Raw genomic sequence first — 12867 nt, forward strand, 5'->3', positions numbered from 1 at the left:
TGATAGGGTTGGCTGTGCTCACTCACAGAGTTGAGAATCCACCAGCTGCAGGCTGAGAAGCACTGGCTGTGGGAAGACTGGAGCAACTGGCTCTGCCCATGTGTCTTTAATTGTCTCTGCTCCACTTGTCTTTAATTGTCTAGCCTGAGCATATTCTCATAGTGATGGCAGAGATGCAAGAGCACAAATAAAAGGTTGCAAGTCTTTTCCAAGCCTCTGCTTTTGAAACACTTGCTAACATTCCATTGCCCAGATCCAGAGTGAGAGTGGGAGGATACTACAAGGTTTTAGGTCAAAGAGTATGAATACAGGGACAGGAGTAGAATAAGGGTCAATAATGAAATCAAGCCACTGCATATGGTTTGGACACATTGAATACTGCCATAAGGGTCATAATCATCTGTGGAACGTTTTAACCTACACACAGTCTGTTTTCCTCAAACATTCTCATTCAAGGAGTCTATGTATTCAAAAATCCATACCTATAATTGAAATTTATAACCTGACTGAGAATGATTAGCTGAATAAAAGTAATACCAGCAGGTATGGCATGGCAATTTGATTGGCCTAAGGCGAATATGCTTGTATTTTAGGAATTGTCAAAACAATGTACCAGGTTTAGGCCATCCACAAAAACTTTAGGAGAAGAACGTGATGAATGCAAGGGAAACTTTCTTCCTTAGGTCTTAGAATTTCCTCTTTTGTGCTTGTTTTCCAGAATATAAAAGCCACGCACAGCAATATGTGTAGCTTCAATAGTTTCCTATTTCATGTTTTCACTTGTTCTTCTAATTCAATTTTTCTCCTTTGTCTAGATTTCCCAAAGGATCTGTCTTCATTCTGTGACTAACTCTGATTCAATTGACTGTTCTAATAATAACTTAGTAATAAATTCTCTCAGAAAATCATTTTTGTTTTCAGCTTTTTAGTGTCATTCCAATTAATAAGAGAGCATTATTTTCCTGTTCCCTCACAGAGTACGTTAATATACTATAAATATCTTGATATATACCACAAATGAGGTTAAAATTATAGAAATAATTAAAATACATATGAAAATTGACTCATAACTGGGCATAAATACACAGCAGGACTCTACTAAAGTTTTAACCTATCAGACAAAAATATAGACACTCTTTTTTTTCTATTTTTTAATGTACTTCATTGGTTGACTTTTAAAATAATTCCTCACCAAAAAACCTCAGCTCTTATGAAAAAATAAAATTATTTTTGGTGATCAACAATATTACTAAGAAATTATATAAGAAATTAAAATTAAATACCTTATTTGAGGAAGCAATTTAAATGCATGGTCAACCTATTTAAGGGTTGAGGCCTGGTTTCAGAAATCTGGGCCAGAGAAACTCTTCGAAATTGCTTGAGGCATGTTTCCTGGCTGTGTCTTGCATCACCTTTTCTGACTCCATAGCCAAGACTCATAGCTCCAAGAGTTGGATGTTGATTGTCAATGTGTTCCTAATAAAAAGTTAAGCCCTCAGATTTTTAAACCAGACATATTTGCAAAAACCATTGCAATTTCTTATTTTTCTTCCTGTATCAGCTATTCATCTCACACTCCTAAGAAGCAATGCATGACTTCATTCATTATAATCTGTGCTTCAGTCTGAAGAATTCAGGAATATTCATCAAGATTTGCCATTAATCAGTTAAAGATGTTCATAAACAAAGCCAATGAATAATTCATATAAAATGGATTACATGTGCTCTAATGATGAATAATCATGAATTGATCTGGAATTTGTTAATGACTTATGAATATTTATCTCTAGATACTCCTGTGAAATTCACAATTCCACGAAAACTGTTTCCTTTTACATTTCATCCTGTACTTTTGCTGAAGATGCCTTGGGGACCATTAAGTACTTTTCCTAGAGGGTTTTCGTATAATAAAAACTGTGAATATGATGTCATCTGCAGATCTTACTAAAGACACTAACAACTCTCATTTATTTCGATAATCTCAATCTAGCGGATTTTTCTTAGGTAATATTGCCTTTCACCATGTGATCTTTTTATAGATGACAGAAAAATTGCTATGTGATGCCCACTTAACTAGTCAGATGTGAGAATGTGAAAAAATAAACCAAACTGAAAACTGAATGCTGGAAATAACATTTTCCTTAAGCAGCCAATAATCTTATGCCAGGTGCAGAATGTGTAGCTCTTCAGCGATGTCTTCTTACGGTGCCCTCTGGCCACTTGCACATCGGAAATTTCATAACAACTTTGGGCTGAGCATTTATACGAGATGAGGCACTTCAGCCTAGGATTGTCATCAGCTGGCCCTTCTCAGGATGAGGAGAATTAACAAGCAACATTTTTGGAAGCCTTCAAGCGTTCCAAGTGCTTGGCCATCATTGAGCGGTTAATCCTCCTTTGAGGGAGGTCAGCGCTCAGCTTGAATTTTCACATGAAGTATTTCACACAGATGTGAAATAATCTCTAAAGGCCACAGTGCAGCAAATCTGGGATAATAAAATTAATCAGAGACAGACCTGGGCAAAACTGGGGAGCAAGAAATTTATATTTTTTTGTTGCCCACTTGGATGTTCTTTCCGAATGCTTCTCATGATAAAAGTATAGTTATTGCTCACTATGTATCAGGAACTATTCTATACACTTACACGCAGGTGTTAATTTAATCCTCACTACAATCTTACGAAGTGGGTACTACCATTTTCTCTATTACACAGATGAGAAAGCTGACGCACAAGGTGGTGAAATCAATTGTCCAGCACACAGCTAGTAAATGAATGAGCTGGGATTCAAATCTATTCCTGTTCATCACAGCTCCAGACTGGGTTTGTAGGTGACTCTGTGGCCCCATTTTTGCCTCACCACTCCTGATCATCCCACCTTAGCTTGTCCACCCCATCAATTACCTCTGTTATACATTTCTGCCAAGTCTCCCCAACAAAACTTCTCACTGTCTCTTCTCTGGTAGAGAACTACTAAATTATCCCTACAGTGTGCCTGTATTTGATCACTGGAGTAGTTTTGAAAGAAAGAAACCTTTGGAAATTCTTTTTAAGTATCATCTAAGTAAATACGTACTGTGTCTCTTGAAAGGACCACCTCTGCAGGAAATTGTGGTGAAATTTTATATCGGTTTTCTTCAGAAGATCTTAATAGTAACCAGGTCACTTAGAGAATCGGGAGCTTTGAGCAATTAGGCCAGGGAGGGGTTCATAACTAACCAGTGCGCACATAGCAGTGATTAGGGCGAGATTGAACCAGCCAAGCAGACCACATCTTCCCCCAGACTTCTTATCCACTCTGCCAGGATATATTCATAAGTGCAAATGGTTTTTCGGGTGTGTTCAGGCAAATTACTTTGAGACTGTAAATTCCATTGATGTCACACATTGGGTGGTTAAATTCCTCAATTTACAAGGAAAGTTAATGGTTGTTATGAGATCAGTTTCTATTTATAATAAGTATTCCATTTGAGGGGAAAAAGGGGAGTCTGTGAACTATTTTGCTTTCCTTAGAGTCCAGTGCTATTTTCACACTCTTTTAAGTGTTTATCTCCGAACTAAGCTTTTAGGTATATGCATACATTTTTAAAACACTTCTTCATGGACCACTCTCCATTACATCAGAAGGATATCAGTATTTGAATAAACAATAACTAATCATAAATATTATGGATACAATGGAAGTTATATGTGATTGCTTCAAACAATGGGGCTGCAAATAGACAATGATAAATGATACAACAAAGAAATTTTGAAGTCGATAGAAGAGGCCGAATTGGAAAATGTAGGCCTCAGAGACAATTTTAAAATTACCAAAAATCCTAGTGGTCACAGCACCTCTTCCTTTTATATATAGGTTAAGGTTTTCCCCCTAGGAGAAAGCCATTGTTCTTTGAAATATCTTTAAGATGTTCTGAAAATTATTTTCTTCCTCTTTGTAAATACCTTGTATGCATTTATGTCCAAATAAAATTATCTGATTCAGCAGCATGAAAACATCTTTCATTATTAAAATTTGTAGTAATTTTAAATGGACTAATTTGATACTCAGGATTTTTCAAAACTTTTACCCCTCTCAATTTACAAACACTTTGTATGGGTTTTATACAGGATTAATACACTTTTTTGTAAAGGTATTATTGTAAAGAGACTTTTTCTCATTTTATATTTCCTATTTCTCATAAAAATATTAATATGATTATGATTTTATAAAAGTGAAGAATGTATTTAGAATAAATGCCTTACATATATTAGCTCATTTATTTTTTTATGCCTCTCTCTTGGCTATTTTCATTATGTTTATTGTAATAAGAAAAAAAGATCAAGACATAGTTTCTTTAGTTATCCAGAGTCATACTGTTAGCAAGTGGAAAAATTGGGGCTAAACAGGCCTTGTAAACACAGAGGCTGGATTCTTAAGTAAGACTCTATTTTGTTTGTAAGTATCTAGTAATACTACAAAGTCCTTATCAATTACTAGTTCTCATATATCCTTCATCTTCCTCTTTTAAATAACATTTATCTTCAAATTTCTAAGTAATACAGTTTATAGAAGTACTTAATCTTCACTATTAGACATACTTATTGACTTACATTATGGAAGAAGAATATTTAGCTCACCGAGTTCTCTTACCCTTTGGGACGTCACTTCTATTGTCAGCCTCCTGAAATACTAACATTCAACTTCCTGATTAAGTCAAATTTCAATGCTTACATTTTTATTGTTTTGCAATTACTACTGTCAGCTGAGCCATTGACAGAACTCTCTCTCTTCATTTAAACAAAACTGATACATTATATTTGTAGATATTCATGGGATACATGTGAGAGTTTTTATAGGTATAGAATGTATAATGATCAAGTCAAGGTATTTAGGGTATCCATCACTCAAGTGTTTATCATTTCTATGTGTTAGGTACATTTCAAGTCCTCTCTTCTAGCTGTCTTGAAATACTGGTACATTACTGTTAACTATAGTCACCCTACCCTGCTATCAAACCTTATAACTTATTCCTTCTATCTAAATGCATGATTGTATCTATTCATTTTTGTATTGAGAATATTTATGCTTCATTTCTTGTATATGTTTGATTTTTTTTATCCTGGAGTTATCTTATTCTCTTCAATAGCTTTTACACACACACACACACACACACACACACACCACAGACCCCGGTCACTGACTCAGCACACAAGCTCTCTGATAGAACTGTAAAATTATTCTCAATATGGTCACATACTTCATACACATATATAAGGGCCATTTCCCCCCTGGATACATTCCTTCTGGACCTCTATGTGCCCCTGTTCCCATTGGACCTTTTTATTCACAAAGCCTATTGCACATCTCACTTTGGAATTTACCATTTCTCCATCATCTTGTGTATTTCCTTCCCCTCTGCTCCAGTTGGATGCTCTTTATCTTGATCTTGTATCTTCCTTTTTGATGTTTCGTGTTTACTCCCCAATTTTGGTGTAGCATATTCTCTAAAAGATCAAGAGTTACACATTCAAAGACCTATGTGGCTACATGTGACTTTATTTTACATTAAATATATAGCATTGTAGGCTGGATTTATTTCATCAGGCTTTAGCTTTGGACTTCCCAAACAAAACAACCCAGACATATTTTTTGCACAAACAGAACAAAACAGAAATTTAGACTCTTCCTTTTCAACTGTACAACACTTTTTTTTTTTTAATAGAGGGGGCAGATGCTCCAAATGAAGAACTAAATAACTATATTAACAATAACCCTCTTTTTTTCCTTCCAGATTCCTGGTTTAATAAGAACCTGTTTATTTTGAGGAAAAAAGGTCCCAAACATCAGGCTCTTGGCAAAAATACACAGTATCAACTTTAGAAAACAAATCTTAAGACTACTACAATAATTATTTTTTTAGAGGATGCATTTGACATGCCAACTCTTATTCACAAAAGTACATTGTGACATTTGTGTTGAACTGCCCCACATAGCACTCGTATATGGGATATTACACACATACTTCTATTAATAACTCAAAGCTGCTCTCAGGTGCTAGTAACTAAATGAGATTGCCTTTGCAGTTAGGGAAGCAACTACTGAACTCAAGTATGCATGGAAAGAACTGTACTCCCTGCATAACAAGAGATTATTTTGGAGACAGCTGATGAAAACCATATATCCTTTATATTGTTGACATAAAGAGATATCAAAATTAAAAGCAAAATATTACAAGGCAATACTTAACAAAACTTCTAGGAGCCTCCATCAAAGGAAATGAAAATGGGACTAGGCGCAGGGCAATATGAATGAATGAACATGGGAAGGACTAGGATGGGGAGAACCGTGAGCATGTACTGAACATACCAGGGAAGAGGATCGATTTCTAAACCCCATATGCTTAAGAGTCATCCTCTCTTTCCTAAGCATCTTTTTCATCATCCTTGATCCAACTCCAGATAGTCATCCCCCATCTTCATCATCATCATCATCCAGTATGTCCCCCTCCTCAGCAGAGTCACCTGAACTCACCTCCAGACCCTATCTTCACATTAGTCTCATCTTTCTTCTGGGCCCTGCTGCTCTGCTCTTCTTCTGACTTATCATTCTTCATCTCTGTTGCTGATTTGCCCTGTTCCTTTTCAACGTTTTCCAGATTTTCCAGTAGAGAATCCACTTTTTGTTTTATCTGAGTCAGTTCTTTCTTAATGGCCTGAAGTCATCTCCTTTCAACTCTCCAGACTCGGAAGAACCTCTCTCTGCAGCGGAGATATATGGCTCCTCTTTGGACTTGGACTATGACTTTCAATGGGATTATGATGACAATTACCCAGCACGTGTTCCTCCTCCTCATCCTATTGCTCGGGCTGTGGTGCCCTCAAAATGACAGCATGTATCAGGAAACACCTCGCAAAGAGCGAAAAGTAGCTTCAACTCTAAGAGTGGACAGTGAGGTTCTTCTTCCAAGACAATAACCTTCTAATGTTAATGTGAATGAATCTAATATTCTATTAGCTCTTAGTTTAAGTAAATTTCTTTTTTGTTTTAAAAGTAATTTTAACTTTAATTAAGAGCAGTTTAATTGAATCCCCTAGAGACATCTGTTAAAGTAATTGTGAACATTTATTTTTTTTTCTTACTAGCCTGGGGAGTGATGTAGTGACTTATAACATAGCTTGTTCTTTAATTGATAGCGTAAATCTAGGTTCATCATAGTGTTCAGTTTCTGTTGCCTGGGCATTTGTTTAGGATTTTAGCATCTATATGTATCTTTTTATTCCCATATAATCTTTTTGAGAATTTTATAGATATGTGCATATGGATAAATTTTTGTTAGTGATTAAATCTATGTTCTGTACCTATGAGCCTATATGAAAAAAATATTTACTCAATGTAAGTGACCAATAATGGATGTTGACTTAGCAAATCAGTTATATTTTTTGTTTTTGCCTCCTATCTCCATGGGATATTTGAGATCATAGCTTCCAAAAAGTAAGAAAGTCAACAGCACAAGAGTAGATTTAAAAAAAACCTAATGTGGTTGAGTCCTTACAAATAAGAATTGCTAGATTAGGTATCAATAGACACCTGCCACTGATGGAATAAGATGATTTGGCCAATTGACCTGCTTTACGCTGACTATTCTTCTCTTTCTCATTCTGTGGTGAGGTTTGCTTGTTCAGCTATTTCCACCTTTTTCTTAACGTTTTCGTATTTCTATGTACTACGTTCCCATCTCCTGAATTAAGCTTTAGATATCTTTGCAACCTAAGACAGACTGTGAAAGATTATATAATACAGAATTATCATTTCTTTGAAAGATTGAAGGAACTCACTGGTGAGTTGAATTATCCCAGAATTTTATTTTGAATGTAATTCTTACATTTTTATAATATTTTCTGCAGTTACCAGATTATTCAGATTTTCTCTCTCTTGAGTCAATTTTCACTGTATATATATTTAGGAAAATCATTAACTAACCATGATTTTTGTTTAATTAGCTTATATGTGAACATATTCATCGATTTCCCTTAAAATCTTCTTAATCTCCTTTATGGTATGTTGGTAGTAGTCAACCATATAAACTGTTCAAAGCTGAATAAGTGCTAAAGGAGGTGGGAATTGAGAATGAAAATGATTTTTTATTTTCTGTGAAAGATAAAGTATTCAGTCACCTGGAAACATTGCAAAACTCTTTTGAAGGTTATCTGCTCAGATTATTTTACAGTTAAAGGTAGCTTCTCAATTTTTTTTTTTTGCAGGTGTCAAAAACACTTTTGACACAAAGCTAAATAGATTTTATTTCATTGGCATAAAAACAAAGGCATAGTATAAATTCACCTTGAGAACTGTTAGAGAATTGTGGTGTTCCTCAAAGAACACAGTTTAGACGTGTTTGTCAAGGTGAACTAAAAGAGCCTTGATTTTTATTTTTATTTCCAGATATATTTATGAGTGAATTTTCAGCTGGTAAGACCATAAAAATTAAACCGGTTAAATAGAAGCAATTACATGTGTATTGTCATTTCCCAAACTTTTCACATTTCTAAATACTTACTTCAACTTTTTTGTAGCATAAAATTTTTGAGAACCATTTGGAGAATAATTAAAATTTACATTTGCTCTATTATATAGCTTATGTTAATTGCCCTTTTTTCTTGAAATGATAATCACCTGATAAAAAGGAGGTATTTGGGAAATATGTCTTTGTAATACTGTTTCTATATTACACTAAATGATAACTGAATTTAACGAGGGGATAAAATGTATCTTGCTAAACTGTGTGACTTCGAAAACTTATGTGGCATTTTTTCCAGGGGTGAATAATAATTATCAAAATCTCAAAGAATAATGATTCATGAAAAGTTTCAGAATCACTGATTTACTTTGTGAGACTAATGATTTTTACATTGCTTAAAATATTTTAGCACTTATTTTGTTCTCTAATCTATACTACCTAACACTTTCAGGTAAACCAAAGTACTCCTAGCAGTAGTTATTGCATTAGTTTTAAATTCATAGAAATGTCTCTGTTTTTTACCATATAGCATAATTTTGTCATCCAATTATAAATTATATTACATTAAGTAATTTTTTTTTGTTTGTAATCAGGAATGGATGATGGTGATTCCTACTTTAAAATTTTGACATTTATTGAGTTAATGATTTTTTTTCTCCTTTGAACTATACAAACAATGAGTCATATTCATAGATTTTCTAATAGATGCTCTGGAATTTCTAGAATAAATAACCACAAAAATCATCATAAGACAAGCATAACAAAATTTATTTATGATAGATATATAATGTCAGCAAAGGATTCGTTTTCATGCCTTTTTATGACTCTCATAGTACAAGGCAAACCAACCATTAGCTAAATTGATCAACAGAAGACAAAGAAGGCATAAATATCCAAAATAAGAAATAACAAGGGGGAGTAAACATAGAAACATAAGTTTAACAGGACTATTTTGCAGACCTCTATGCAAATAAATTTGAAAACTTAGATGAAATAGTTAATTTCCTAAGGAAATACAGATTACCAAAAATAACCCCAATAGAGTTAGGAAGCCCCAACAGAACAATTTTCTAATAAAGAAAATTATTAAGGAACAGCCCCAGAAGCACCAGATTTAAATGGTTTACAGGGAAATTCTACCAAATTTTCAAAAACCAGACAGTCAGTGCTATAAATACCATTCCAAAGCAATAAAAATAAGGGAAAGCTTTCAAATTCTTTAAGAAAGCAAGTATAAAACCAATACCTTAGGCCCCTTCTTCTAAATTCCCTGCAGTTTTTCATCTCTTTCCTTTGGGGAGGCAGTAGCGTGGTAGTGTGAGAGATCACAGGCTGCCATTTGGGGAAATATTATCTTTTTTACTTAAGTTATTTTAAAGTCTCAGCATTCTCTGTCATTGAGTTATACTGAGGGTGTATGTTTATGTATAATGTAATTTTCCTTTCTCTTTTTGTTGTCAGTTGAACATTACCAGATGGAGGTGTAGAGATTGAACTTGGGCTCATTTTCACCAGGTATACCATGCTATTGCTCCATTGTTGGCACGTTTTTAACCCCTATGTCTTTATAATATACATACCTGTTTAGATTGATTTATGTCCCCATTTACTGCTTTTTGCCTTGGATGTTACATTGTGATATTTTTAGTTCACCATCTTTCATTTTTCATGATTTTCTTATATAACTCTTTCCTTTTATTTTTAACTTTCTAGGTCATTACCTACCTCATAAAGTATGATAGGAGTTATATGATTAAATATATGTAAATCACTTAGAAAAGTACCCCAAAATACAGTAAGTGCATGATATCATTATTTCAAGTAAACAAAATATATTTAGATTTTTAAATTCTTATGTAAGACTACTGATTTTTGTTATGGATATGAGCTGAGTATATCATGCACATCCTCAAATTCCTTCCACCTTAGCTATCTCCTGCTCTTTTATCTGCTTGCTCTACCTGCTGCTGCCATGACAACCAATTCCATGTGGCCATGTTGTTCTCCCCACCTGACTGATGCTTAGAGTCTTGTGATACTCCCACAACTTCCGGGTAAAGTACTGTACCACATGGCCAAGAACTGCCTTTCCCTAGGCTGTCAAAAGGCTGGAAAACACTGCCTGGAATTCAGGGACAGTAACTCCACAAGAGATGAATTTTGATCATTGGAGCACTGGAACTGCAGAGAGGATAAACTTCCCTCTCCATGCTTGAAAGAAAATATTTGAACAGCTTCTTTGAAACAGTCTTGTTTGCCCTAGATTAATACCCATGTCTCTTGGTGAAACAGTGGCAGTTCATATAATCTACTCATGCTGTTAAACTTTCTTGAGTCCTGTTTTAATTATATAATTTCCACTGCATGAAGCATTTCTGAAACACCCATGGTCTCGTGATTTAGTACATCAATAATATATAGCTCATGAATAAAAGTTCAAACTCATAGTTACTTATTATTCCATGGTCAAGTTACCTCCCTCTAGAAAAGTCCAGTAGCATGCTGAGAGATGTTTTTCAAAGTAGATGTTTTTCTGTGTCATGGTAAACATAGGTTTGCTCCATATTCCAAGGAATCTGTATTGCAAATCATCTTGGGTCTTACCGGAGACTCCATTCAGCATCTCTAGTCACCAAAGAAAACTCCAGCTCTGTCAAAAGTTTTGGATAATAAAGCTCATTTGGCAGGAATACTTAACTCATAGTTTGGGCTCGCTTCAGCACTCTCCTTTCCACTGGGATCTACTTAAAACTATCAGCCTTCTTCAACTTGTGATAAATGAAGCAGAACGGTATTCTCAAGTGTACTATATGCTACCTTTAAAATCCCAAAATGCCTAAAAGTGTTGTGTTTATTTCTGAGTGGCAGAAAGTACAAGGTACAACAACTTGCTCTTTATCTTAGGAGGGGTATCCCAGAACATTCCAAGTCATTGGTCTTCTCTACCCTCAAATTTTGTTTCTCCAGTGGTGTGCTGGCAAATGCTTAATGGCCAGCTTTCCAGGGGCAAAATAAATAAATAAATAAATAAAATAAAATTCTATTTCTAGCTTTGTTATTTTTTTAAAATATAAATGCTCTCAAAATGGCTGATTTTAAACTATTAATGAGACAACCCTGAATGTGCTCTTGGGAAAAGATATGCTAGTGTAGATCTCAAAACCTATTGCAAGCCAGCTCTTTTATACTCTGGCATGTGGGACTTACTAGGGTACCCAGGGTACTTGGAGTATTCTGCTCATCAGGATCAATATGGTATCATTGGTAGTAGGTCATGTATGATATTCCATAGACTACATATAGTAGATCATGTTTGATGTTTTGTGGCATGTCAAGGAAAATTAAGGCCTGTGTGGATATACTATGATAGAGAAGAGGAGAAGTAACCTGAGTTCTGTGTGAAAGTTGTACTGTTGGCTTTAACACATAAAGGCACACTGCTTTTGGCCTCCTATTATGGGTTTCAAGAAGACAATTTTTGCCACATGAATTGCTGCATGCTATTGCTGCAAACGCCATAGAATGTGCTGATCTGATTCAAAACTTTCCATATCAGACATAGCAGTTTCAACTGAGATTACAACTTTGCTAAGTTTACCGTAGATCACCACCGTACATGATGATCCACATCATTTTCACTAGAGGCCATACAGGTGAACTGAAGGGGATTAGATGGAGCCTACCACGCTGAGTCCTTCAAATCTTTTGTATGTGGCTACACTGATAATAGCTATATTATATATTGATATACTTTATAAGTAAACCCAAATACAAGTATAATAAAACTTTCATGATTACTTTAATTATGACAGGCAATTATTTGGACAGGATTCTATGATTCAAAGAAGTTTATAATACAGATTTCTTTGAAATAGTAAGAGCTATAAACACATTATTTTAAATATTATTATTTTATAAATACAATTCTTTCCAAAATATATTATCTTTATTCATTCCCATGGAAGCATTCAGAAAATAAGCTTTCATGTTTTAAACATTTGTAAAGTATACTCATATCAGCAAAGAGCATATCCCAGGTATCAAATTCAATGAGTACCTACACAGTTGGACACACCATGTAACTAGCACCTGGGTCATGAGACAGAGCATTATCAGAATACCAGAAAACCACCTTGTGTACCCTATTATACTTAAAACCCTCACAGAGTAAATGTTATTACCCTGACTTCTTAAAACACAGATTAGTTCTTCCCTTTTTGTCCTTAATATAAATGAAATCGTATATTATGTACACATTTGTATTCACCTTCTTTTTCTCAACTTTTTATTTGAGAAATTAATCCATACTGTTGCACATAGTTGTACATCATTATTTCTATAACTAAGTAGTATATCATTGTGAAAAT

The sequence above is a fragment of the Eulemur rufifrons genome, chromosome 29 (genome assembly GCF_041146395.1).
Source record: "Eulemur rufifrons isolate Redbay chromosome 29, OSU_ERuf_1, whole genome shotgun sequence".
In the NCBI taxonomy this organism is placed as follows: Eukaryota; Metazoa; Chordata; class Mammalia; order Primates; family Lemuridae; genus Eulemur; species Eulemur rufifrons.